We start from the raw sequence: 12,395 nt of genomic DNA, 5'->3' as shown, positions 1-12,395 counted from the left end.
GGATTATTGAAAGTCAGATTGCGTTGGGCTAAAAAATATTGAGTTAGCTTAAGCATAGTCTTGCACAATTTTTGTAAGGGGACGTTTCATATGTCGATCCTTAGCTGAGGATACCTCACTGGAATCTTCTGATTTTTTCTTGTAGTTCGTGTAATTACTGTTGATTTTGTTTATTGCTAGCGCGTAAGTGCAGAGAGAATTTCCTTTGTAGTTGCAGTTTTTCATTATTGTACAGTAAAACAGGTGTGGCACACATGTAAATTTGCACCAAGTATTTCGCAGCTGCGCTTGCAATTACCTAGATATTATTTTCAGTGCTATGTTAATGTGTTCTCTTATTTTTGCTCTTCAAATTGTGTTTTTCTGTGTTGTCGTGTGAAATATTGTGACAATAATGGAGTGTGGAAAACGTAATACTAGGCTGCAAAGTAAACTGAGAAATGACAGTGAAGACGAAAGCAGTGTGTTAGCGCCACCATGTAATGAATTAACTAATGTTCAAAGTAGTAATTTGGTAATTGTGCATAGGCAAATGGAGCGGGCTGCAAATAATGGCGTAGGCGGTGAAACAATTAGTGAACAGGGAAGCATTATCGATCGATCGGTCGGAAACAGCTAGCCTCAGGATTCCGAAATGACAGGACACAATCTTGCAAATACTGTAGATTCAGATTTTGCGTCTTCACCGTTTTCTCAAATAAATCAAGACACATTTTCTGCATTTCAAAATGCGAATATTGCCGGTTCAAATGCACTGCCGAATAGCACTGAGGAACATGTTTCAGACACCAGTGCACTGTTATTACAGTTAATACAACAAATGGGACAAAGGCAACAAAAGTTAGACACAACGCTTGAACAAAATCAGATACAAATGGGACAAAAACTTCAAATTTAGATACAATGGATCAAAATCACAGACAAACACAGCAAAAGCTTCAAAAGTTAGACACAATGGAACAAAATCTTCAAAAGTTAAACACAATGGAACAAAATCTTCGGAAGTTAGACACCACGCTCGAACAAACACGTGAAGATTTAACTACTGAGTTACACAACATTGAATCGAAATGTCAAAAAGTCTGTAATGACATAAAAACACAAATTTGTGAGCATTTCCAACCTATTTTTTCGCGTCATGAAAATGCATTACAGAATCACGAAGCAGCCATAAAAGAACTGCAAACTACACTCCTGGAAACTGAAATAAGAACACCGTCAATTCATTGTCCCAGGAAGGGGAAACTTTATTGACACATTCCTGGGGTCAGATACATCACATGATCACACTGACAGAATCACAGGCACATAGACACAGGCAACAGAGCATGCACAATGTCGGCACTAGTACAGTGTATATCCACCTTTCGCAGCAATGCAGGCTGCTATTCTCCCATGGAGACGATCATAGAGATGCTGGATGTAGTCCTGTGGAACGGCTTGCCATGCCATTTCCACCTGGCGCCTCAGTTGGACCAGCGTTCGTGCTGGATGTGCAGACCGCGTGAGACGACGCTTCATCCAGTCCCTAACATGCTCAATGGGGGACAGATCCGGAGATCTTGCTGGCCAGGGTAGTTGACTTACACCTTCTAGAGCACGTTGGGTGGCACGGGATACATGCGGACGTGCATTGTCCTGTTGGAACAGGTCTAGGAATGGTAGAACGATGGGTTCGATGACGGTTTGGATGTACCGTGCACTATTCAGTCTCCCCTCGACGATCACCAGAGGTGTACGGCCAGTGTAGGAGATCGCTCCCCACACCATGATGCCGGGTGTTGGTCCTGTGTGCCTCGGTCGTATGCAGTCCTGATTGTGGCGCTCACCTGCACGGCGCCAAACACGCATACGACCATCATTGGCACCAAGGCAGAAGCGACTCTCATCGCTGAAGACGACACGTCTCCATTCGTCCCTCCATTCACGCCTGTCGCGACACCACTGGAGGCAGGCTGCACGATGTTGGGGCGTGAGCGGAAGACGGCCTAACGGTGTGCGGGACCGTAGCCCAGCTTCGTGGCCGGTTGCGAATGGTCCTCGCCGATACCCCAGGAGCAACAGTGTCCCTAATTTGCTGGGAAGTGGCCGTGCGGTCCCCTACGGCACTGTGTAGGATCCTACGGTCTTGGCGTGCATCCGTGCGTCGCTGCGGTCCGGTCCCAGGTCGACGGGCACGTGCACCTTCCGCCGACCACCGGCGACAACATCGATGTACTGTGGAGACCTCACGCCCCACGTGTTGAGCAATTCGGCGGTACGTCCACCCGTCCTCCCGCATGCCCACTATACACGCTCGCTCAAAGTCCGTCAACTGGTCGCGGCATGCTACCAGTGTTAAAGACTGTGATGGAGCTCCGTATGCCACGGCAAACTGGCTGACACTGACGGCGGCGGTGCACAAATGCTGCGCAGCTAGCGCCATTCGACGGCCAACACCGCGGTTCCTGGTGTGTCCGCTGTGCCGTGCGTGTGATCATTGCTTGTACAGCCCTCTCGCAGTGTCCGGAGCAAGTATGGTGGGTCTGACACACCGGTGTCAATGTGTTCTTTTTTCCATTTCCAGGAGTGTATTGTTCATGAAAATCATGAGACCTTGCGAGCTAAAAGTGACTCAGTTGCATCTACTGTTTCGGTTACGCAACTTGCAAAAACTCAGGAAAACTTAAAGGACAAAGTAGATACGATTTCAACACAAATAGACACTCTGAAACTTGGTTCAGAAAAACACACAGAGGAAATAATTTCACTCTCGGTTAAAGTAGCCGAACTTTCAGATCAGTTCACTAACGTATTTACAAAGGTAGATGATGATGCGAATGACCCAAGACCTGTAGCTTTCCCTGACACTGAAGAGTATGAATAAATTAGAAAATTCAAACAAAATCAAAATCAAATCAATACACAGTACAAAAGAGAAATCCGGTAAGTACAAGATCACTTGGCACAAGTAATACAAGAATTACATGTTTCAGAGGACACTCGAGCACCAGTACGGGAAGAGGGACATAGAAATACGGAACAACCACAAAATAAAAACACATGACACTTCGGAAATTTTGAAAGAAATTGGCAACGCGCATTGGCTATTGAGCTGTAACAGCCGAAACGAAGTAACAATGAGCGATGTGCGACTCGCCGACACGATGATTTTGACAAGCTGTTCATTACTACACGTAAATTCAAAACATTTAAGAATTCTGACAACGGCATTCATCCACAAGCATGGCTTCATCAATTCTCTCATTGTTTTCCTCCCAACCGGTCATTGGAGCACAGGTTAGAATTTATGTGTGGCTACTTGGAGAATGAACCAGCTGTAAGAATGCCATCGGTCATTCACGATTGTCACAGTGAAGGAGAATTTTCTCATGCCTTCCTCTCAGCGTATTGGTCTCAAGCTACACAAGACCGAGTAAAACATAGCATCATAATGATGAAACGTTTCGAACAATCAGAATTTCCCAGTCTTATGAAATATTTTGAAGACATGTTGCATAAGAATCAATACCTTTCAAACCCATACAGCCCTTCAGAACTCATCCGCATTTGCTTAATGAAATTGCCTGAACATTTACGACATATTATTTTGGCGGGACGTTGCAAAGACGACATTGAAGCTTTTCAGGGACTGTGATAAGAACTGGAAATTGACACAGACAGTAGCGGGATGCGAAAACAGGAAAACAATCATTACAGGTCACATCCGTCACAATTCCGTGACGACAGAAACAATAACTGGACACGACAAGTCTATTCTTACAACGAAAATCGTGACCAAAACAGACACCACCCATATGACAACCACTGGCAGAGAATTAATAGTTACAGAGAAAGATCACACCTCCGTAGTAATGAATATGACAGCGATTACTACAGAAACAGACAATATGGGAACGAAAACAATTATTATCAAGGGAGACAGAATAACTTGACACGCAACAGTTCAGAGCGCAGTTACGATTCCGGAAGAAATTCCCACCACGTGACCGGCAAGAAAGAAACTATGGAATCTACCGACATGACGACAGACGATATAATCATAACGACAGACCTGAATTGCATCAGAACTGGCGAGCTTCAAACAGGGCATGGCCTTCTCGACAAGGTGAATTTTTAGAAGTTAGGTCTCCAAATCCCAATAACGACGCACGCCACCAAAGAGGTAGCAGACAATGACTCACACCGCAGGCAGCCACGTGCGCCGGCTGGCTCAGAGAAAAATAACATAGACGCTAACCTTGAGCAAATTTTAGCATTCCTTACCGACGTATACAATATGATAATTGCTTCGAAGTTGAAACTCTGCGCACTAGGAAGAGTAAAGGTTTACACCACATTTCACATGTAAAACCGTTTATTGAAAGATAATCTGCTTTCTAACTTTGTCTTTGCCATATAACTTTTCATTTTACATTACTAGTATGCTTTGTCAGACTTAGAATCTGTTAACATTCAATAATGTTTGAAGTTAAATATCCAGTCAAGAACCAAGAGAACTTATTTAAACAGAAATTACGAATGCCTTGTTATTGTGAACAGCCGACACAGTGTTATTGTGTGTGTACATTCTTGCTTGTTAGTTGCACGATTACGTAACGACTATAAGGTCCATGTACTTAGAACATTTACCAGTACTACTAATGAGATTTTAATACAACATTTTGGTTTACTTGAAAATACATTATGGATTCAAAGTACTTTCAGTGAGATACCAGATGACACAGTGGTTAGTTTATGTGACAGCTACACGATTTTATCACGACGCTACTTATGAGTGACAGTTTGTAATGTTGCTTTTGTGGTGTATCTGTTTCATATCTGCACAGTTTTTATGTATTATTCTGGGAGGTAAACCATGTTTTAGTAGTAACTTTTGTGGTATAGCTACACTTAGACAGCCTTTTCCCCAGAACAACAATACGTTGCATTATAGTACTTTCTTGATCACAGTAAGGTACGTAATAACTACGATATCTATATGCATAGCAATTCACTTCGTATATTACGAGGTAAGTACATTGACTTCAGCAGAACTTTGCTTGCAGAGGACGATAACTACGACACTTCCACAGAATTATCTTACAACAAGACGCACATTTCGCGCTACAGGACACACATTTGAGTGATTAATTTTGCACTTGAACCATTTATTTTTCAAGATTTTTGAATTACAAAGAGAGTTTTCCGTGATACATTTCATTCCATTGCTGTAATCTGTAACACCTGAGGGTATAATTACATTAATCCTCAGGGGGTACACGCTTACTTTGGGTACCATGTGTATGGCTAGCACAAGGAGCCCTAGCTAATGTGGTATTTCCTTAAACAACTTTACACATCGGCACCATATTTCTCTAACACAGAATTACACAGCTATCTGGTTATTTAACTGAGAGAGTCCAACATTTATTTTACTACATCAGTGACAGATGTTTACGTAATTACACCGTTGGATAAATTCACACTCATGAAATTGTATTTGTCTGTACTTTGTGAACTGTTCATATTTTTTTCGGAACCATTGTGATACTATGAGAGCTTTGAATGATGTATTTGGTATGGGATCATGATTTTTTAAGTACGTTTAAGGTAGATGACACTATTTAAAAGAGGAGAGATTTTTTTTAGGTTTTGAAATTATTGCAGAAGGCTACAACGTTTTTGAGATTCGGCTGAGGTTTTATGATGTTATGATGACGATGTGTATTACGGTGTTGCGGTATGTTTATGATCAATAAGCTGATGCTACATGAGGAATTTGATTATGCTATTTCTTTATTATGATGAAATATTGAAGAAGTGTCTACGAATATGTATATGTGTAATAAAGCAAGGAATAATGAGTAGTGGTTAGGGACTCTGGTTTGTGAAAACGGTGGTTGGAAACCAAGAATCAAACTTTAAGAGTTATGAAATGTATGTAAATGCGTGAATGTATTACAATGCCGACGGAACTTTTTTGGACACTGTTATATCAATAGAATTTTGTTTCTACAGACTTGTAACGCAAATTCTTGACCTGTGAAATTTTTTTTATGAGACTGCCACTGTAGCGGAAACTGGTGTTGTAAATATTTCAGTAAGAAAGTTAAGTGACCATCAGCATGTAATGCGTCGTGGGCTGGGCGACAGCCACCTGGAAACAAGCCATTAGTGTGTGCCTTTCAGAGGCACAGGTAAAAAAAAAAAAGAGGCCATTATTCTCGCTATTGACATTCCTTTGTAGAAAGCATCGCAAATACGACACCTCAAACTTGAAAACATGATTACACTGTAGAGTTCTTAATTTATGAGATTTACTGAAATGAAATGATGAGAAACATTTCATGTCTATTGTCTTGCTAGTTGGAAGATTGTTTACTGCATTATGAAATGCATTATGGCTAGCAAATGACGTTTCACACCTTGCTTTGCCTATTTTGTTTAATATCTAGTTTCTAGCTGCACTGCAACATTGGTTAAAATAAAAATTAATATATGTACTAATATAGTTATTTTATGCCTACAGATCCAGTAAAAAAATAATTTTATGATCTACTTCCAAGAAAACGAGGGAACATGAATAGACATTTCCCTTCACAGGAACTGCATAAATAAGTTTTTTACAATTTGGTAACTTATCTGCTAGCGTAAGTTCTCGTGATGCATCACCCTAGTTTTAAGATGTGATATAGGTATTAAACATGGCCATTTTTACTGTAACATTTTTTCTGCTTGAACTTTGTCATGTTTAGACATAAGTTATTGCATTTGCTGCTGCTGTTTGCCAGGCATAGTGTTGCTGTGGCTAAGCCATGTCTCCACAGTATCCTTTCTTTCAGGAGTGCTAGTTCTGCATGTCTCGCAGAAGAGCTTCTGTAAAGTTTGGAAGGTAGGAGACGGATACTGGCAGAAGTAAAGCTGTGAGTACCGGGCGTGAGTCGTGCTTCGGTAGCTCAGTTGGTAGAGCACTTGCCCGCGAAAGGCAAAGGTCCCGAGTTCGAGTCTCGGTCGGGCACACAGTTTTAATCTGCCAGGAAGTTTCATATCAGCGCACACTCCGCTGCAGAGTGAAAATCTCATTCTGGAAACATCCCCCAGGCTGTGGCTAAGCCATGTCTCCACAGTATCCTTTCTTTCAGGAGTGCTAGTTCTGCATGTCTCGCAGAAGAGCTTCTGTAAAGTTTGGAAGGTAGGAGACGGATACTGGCAGAAGTAAAGGTGTGAGTACCGGGCGTGAGTCGTGCTTCGGTAGCTCAGTTGGTAGAGCACTTGCCCGCGAAAGGCAAAGGTCCCGAGTTCGAGTCTCGGTCGGGCACACAGTTTTAATCTGCCAGGAAGTTTCATATCAGCGCACACTCCGCTGCAGAGTGAAAATCTCATTCTGGAAACATCCCCCAGGCTGTGGCTAAGCCATGTCTCCACAGTATCCTTTCTTTCAGGAGTGCTAGTTCTGCATGTCTCGCAGAAGAGCTTCTGTAAAGTTTGGAAGGTAGGAGACGGATACTGGCAGAAGTAAAGGTGTGAGTACCGGGCGTGAGTCGTGCTTCGGTAGCTCAGTTGGTAGAGCACTTGCCCGCGAAAGGCAAAGGTCCCGAGTTCGAGTCTCGGTCGGGCACACAGTTTTAATCTGCCAGGAAGTTTCATATCAGCGCACACTCCACTGCAGAGTGAAAATCTCATTCTGGAAACATCCCCCAGGCTGTGGCTAAGCCATGTCTCCACAGTATCCTTTCTTTCAGGAGTGCTAGTTCTGCATGTCTCGCAGAAGAGCTTCTGTAAAGTTTGGAAGGTAGGAGACGGATACTGGCAGAAGTAAAGCTGTGAGTACCGGGCGTGAGTCGTGCTTCGGTAGCTCAGTTGGTGGAGCACTTGCCTGCGAAAGGCAAAGGTCCCAAGTTCGAGTCTCGGTCGGGCACATAGTTTTAATCTGCCAGGAAGTTTCATATCAGCGCACACTCCACTGCAGAGTGAAAATCTCATTCTGGAAACATCCCCCAGGCTGTGGCTAAGCCATGTCTCCACAGTATCCTTTCTTTCAGGAGTGCTAGTTCTGCATGTCTCGCAGAAAAGCTTCTGTAAAGTTTGGAAGGTAGGAGACGGATACTGGCAGAAGTAAAGCTGTGAGTACCGGGCGTGAGTCGTGCTTCGGTAGCTCAGTTGGTAGAGCACTTGCCCGAGAAAGGCAAAGGTCCCGAGTTCGAGTCTCGGTCGGGCACACAGTTTTAATCTGCCAGGAAGTTTCATATCAGCGCACACTCCGCTGCAGAGTGAAAATCTCATTCTGGAAACATCCCCCAGGCTGTGGCTAAGCCATGTCTCCACAGTATCCTTTCTTTCAGGAGTGCTAGTTCTGCATGTCTCGCAGAAGAGCTTCTGTAAAGTTTGGAAGGTAGGAGACGGATACTGGCAGAAGTAAAGCTGTGAGTACCGGGCGTGAGTCGTGCTTCGGTAGCTCAGTTGGTAGAGCACTTGCCCGCGAAAGGCAAAGGTCCCGAGTTCGAGTCTCGGTCGGACACACAGTTTTAATCTGCCAGGAAGTTTCATATTAGCGTACACTCCGCTGCAGAGTGAAAATCTCATTCTGGAATCATCATACTACTGTTCTCTGTCGAGAGGCCGTTACTTGATGGCGTAGAAAAATTCAACACAGCGTTTTCTTGTTTTTCAATGTTGCGTCGTAATTCCTCAATGTTCGTTAGCAAAACGTCCCGCCGATCCGTAACACTGTGTGTGCAGCGCGGACTCGCCGATTTCCTGTAGACGAAATTGAACTGGGTTGCACTTGTTCGTCTAAAACGAAATTCTTTATGTGGGGTCACCACTTCAGCCACGTACTACTTATTACAATCTTCAGCAAGACTCACGTAGTAGTTAGGCTATAATATTTTATTTTGTTATTGCAACGAAAAGCTCATATTGACATCGAATCAATAACAACAGAACTATTATATATAATCTGGAAATAAACAATCTGTCCCTTGTGCGCGCCGCCTCAAAATAATGCTATCCTTCACTGTGCGTCTACAGATGTTCTGCTGGCGACTCCCACAAGGTAATTTGCAGAGTACCCAAGAAAGTGTCATAGGGCTGTTACTATTTATAATATATATAAATGATCTATTAGAAAGCATCGGATGCTCCTTAAGGGTGTTCGCAGATGATGCGACTGTCTATAACAAAATAGCAACGGCATAAGGTAGTAACGATATGCGGAATGACCTCCCGAGAATTGATGAATGGTGCAGGCTCTGGCAGTTGACTCTGAACGCAAATAAATGTAACATATTGAGCGTACATACGGAAAGAAACCCACTACTGTACAGCTACACTATTGATAACAAACGACTGGAAACAGTATCTGCCGTAACTATCCTGAGCGACCTTAAATGGAATGACCACTGCCGGCCGTGGATAGTGGATACCCTACCCAAGGCATAGCCGGCCGGAGTGGCATAGCGGTTCCAGGTGCTTCAGTCTGGAACCGCGCGACCGCTACGGTCGCAGGTTCGAATCCTTCCTCGGGCATGGATGTGTGTGATGTCCTTAGGTTAGTTAGGTTTAAGTAGTTCTAAGTTCTGGAGGACTGATGACCTCAGATGTTAAGTCCCATAGTGCTCAGAGCCATTTGAACCATTATTTTTTGAATGACCACATTAAACAAATACCAGACTCAGATTCATCGGAAGAATCTTAAGGAAATGTAGCTTATCCACGAAGGAAGTGACTTAAAAGACGCTGTATCGACCGGTTCTTGGGTATTGTTCTTCTGTCTGGGATCCCTACCAAACAGGACTGATAGAAGAGATAGACCAGATCCAACGAAGAGCGGCGCGCTTCGTCATGGGATCGTTTAGCCGGCGCAAGAGCGTTATGGTGATGCTCAACAAACTCCACTGGCAGACGTTACAAGAGAGGCGTTGTGCACCACACAGAGACTTACTATTGAAATTGCGAGAGAGCGCTTTCCGGGAAGAATCCCGCCACATCTCGCGTATTGGACACGAGAAGAAAATTTGAGGAATTAGAGCCAATGCAGAAACTTACCGACAATCATTCTGCCCATGTGGTTCTGCGAATAGAACAGGATTCGAGGACCCATTACTGATACAAAAAGTTCTCTGTGCCACACACCATTAGGTGGCTTATGGAGTTTGATGTAGGTGTAGATGAACATCGTAAAAGGATAACTTCAGTGGACTGCCATTGTGCATAACCAAGTTTCTGAGGGGCAGCACGAGTCATTGCTTGATTGTCCCAGTACATTTATGCCGTTAAGCTCGCGTAGCGACTTCGCCACTGTAGCTTCCGCGCCGCCGCCACGTCCACTTAAAAACAAACGTGGATGGGCTCAGGACAACGAGGAGTGAGACGATTCCTCTTCCCATCTCCACTCTGCTGGAATCTTTTTAATTTTTTTATTTGTGGTAAGGTCTTATGGGACCAAATTGCTGAGGTCATCGGTCCCTAAGCTTACACACTACCTAATCTAACTTAGACTAACTTACGCTAAGGATGACACACACACCCATGCCGAAGGGAGGACTTGAACCTCCGACGGGGGAAGCCGCGCGGACCGCTTGGCCACCCCGCGTGGCGCTGAAAAGATTCCGTGGGAAGAGTCCTATCTCTTCGGCGAGTTCAGACCAGATGATAACATGTCAGCTGCTATTCAAGATTCGAAAGTGTCCAGCAACCCCTCTTCAGAATCACATGAGGACAGACCTTTTCCGGAGCTCTATACTGTATCGACGGACTTCCCGGACATCTCTGAGTCTGTAACGTGTTCCTACCCTTCTACTAACCCAAGCTTCGAGTCCAAACCTCTCGAACGATAAACTTGAGTGAAGATGTATTCCACATCCAGGGGAGGCGATGCAGTTCACTTTAAAGATGGTCTGCCTCATGTGTCATGATGTCCATATGGTTTTATAAATGTTAATCCACGTTTCACATTCAATGACGGTACCTTCAGAGTGCTGAAACCGGTCATCTAGTAAACGATATTGAAGCGATCGTGGCTTTTCAATTATTTTAAAAACAGAGTGATCGTCCACGATACACCATGTGTTCACTGCAAAACATTTTTTACTGGCTGAGGCACATGATCTAAGGTTACAGCTACGGCACAGTCATCACTGAAACAAGCGAGTATCACGTCCATCGCTGACAGTTGTCCACATAAAAATTCGGAAAGATAAAAACGATCGAGTTTGCTGCTGGAAGTAGCTGTAAATTGCGTATATCCGACGAGAGTGGAATAGTGACAAATCCATGCATAGCGTATTTGCGCAGAGCGCACCGAACCTCCTAGATTCGCACTGAAATACAGGACGCAAAACATTATTAAAATTGCCGCCTAACAGAAGTTTTGCGGAGTTTTACGAAATAAATAAAGTATATCCTCTTCAAAAAATGCGCGCGATTTTTGGAACAGCCAGATAAAGAATAATTGACCTAATGTCCCGAAAGTCCAGCCTATCCCTCGTCCGTTATCCATAACTTCTAAATCAGTCCCTTTCTGCAAACGTACGCAGTACCAATAGGTAGTTCAGGAGCCACATTAAGGAAAGTAGGAAAGGCGGGGATATTCAAGGTAAGAAAGGTACAGGCCTGCATCTAGTTATTACCAAAATAATTCAGCTGGTTACCTGCAAGTGACGTTTAAAGTCGTGTATCACAGTCCATGACTAGAGTCAAAGGATGAATCCTGTTGCAAAGAGGCGGCTCCTTCACTTCCACCCTCTTTCTGGTTGTTTCTTTTTTCACGATGCCGCACGCTCTGGTTGAAAACACTGCTTGTTGCAGCTTTGCAGGAAGGCGACTGTCGCATGGGGCAACGTGCAACGTGGGGCAGAGGGTGGGAGGGGCAGAGGGGGGGGGGGGGAGGATCTGCGGAAATTCAGTATCAGGTGAAGAGGACACACCCCCACTCTTCGACAGGTGGGCGGTGCGGCTCTGGAGAATCAACGGAAACGAAACTTGGCGGCATGTCTTTTACGGTTGCCACGTGTTCAACTGCCACATTTGTGCCGATCTGGTACCGATACGCAACGGTCTGTGGCATACTTTCCCTATCCGTGGGCGTGAATCCAGCACCAAACGGATTGAACCATCGGGCTTTTCTACTACCGTGAGGGAGTAGTTGTAGATGGAGGTTGTGGTTCAATAATGTCATCGCCTGGCATCCACTTGATCGCTAAGAAAAGTTTACGACAGTAGGTCAGGTGGATCTGGTAAGGTAGCACGAAGAGTTTTGTGCGCTCGTGCACTCGGATTGCATATTCAAAATTTTATATTCAGGACGATTGGTTAGCAATGGGGTCCAGTATTTCAGGAACTATGGCGGATATAAAATTTGTTATTAAACGTAAAAGAAGAAATAAAGCAATATTCTAAATGCACAAGATACT

General features: G+C 44.0%; 2 non-coding genes across 2 annotated transcripts; both read left to right on the top strand.

Annotated features, from left to right (window-relative positions):
• The first annotated feature begins 8,126 nt into the window (after nucleotides 1-8,126).
• Trnas-aga (transfer RNA serine (anticodon AGA)) lies at nucleotides 8,127-8,201 on the top strand. The gene has a single exon. It is a non-coding gene; the product is annotated as a tRNA-Ser (tRNA).
• A 226-nt stretch (nucleotides 8,202-8,427) lies between these two features.
• Trnas-cga (transfer RNA serine (anticodon CGA)) lies at nucleotides 8,428-8,502 on the top strand. The gene has a single exon. It is a non-coding gene; the product is annotated as a tRNA-Ser (tRNA).
• The last annotated feature ends 3,893 nt before the right edge of the window (nucleotides 8,503-12,395 follow it).

The sequence above is a fragment of the Schistocerca gregaria genome, chromosome 2 (genome assembly GCF_023897955.1).
Source record: "Schistocerca gregaria isolate iqSchGreg1 chromosome 2, iqSchGreg1.2, whole genome shotgun sequence".
Lineage (NCBI taxonomy): Eukaryota > Metazoa > Arthropoda > Insecta > Orthoptera > Acrididae > Schistocerca > Schistocerca gregaria.
Note: the sequence above shows the minus strand (reverse complement) of the source record. Positions and strands in the feature narration are given on the sequence as shown.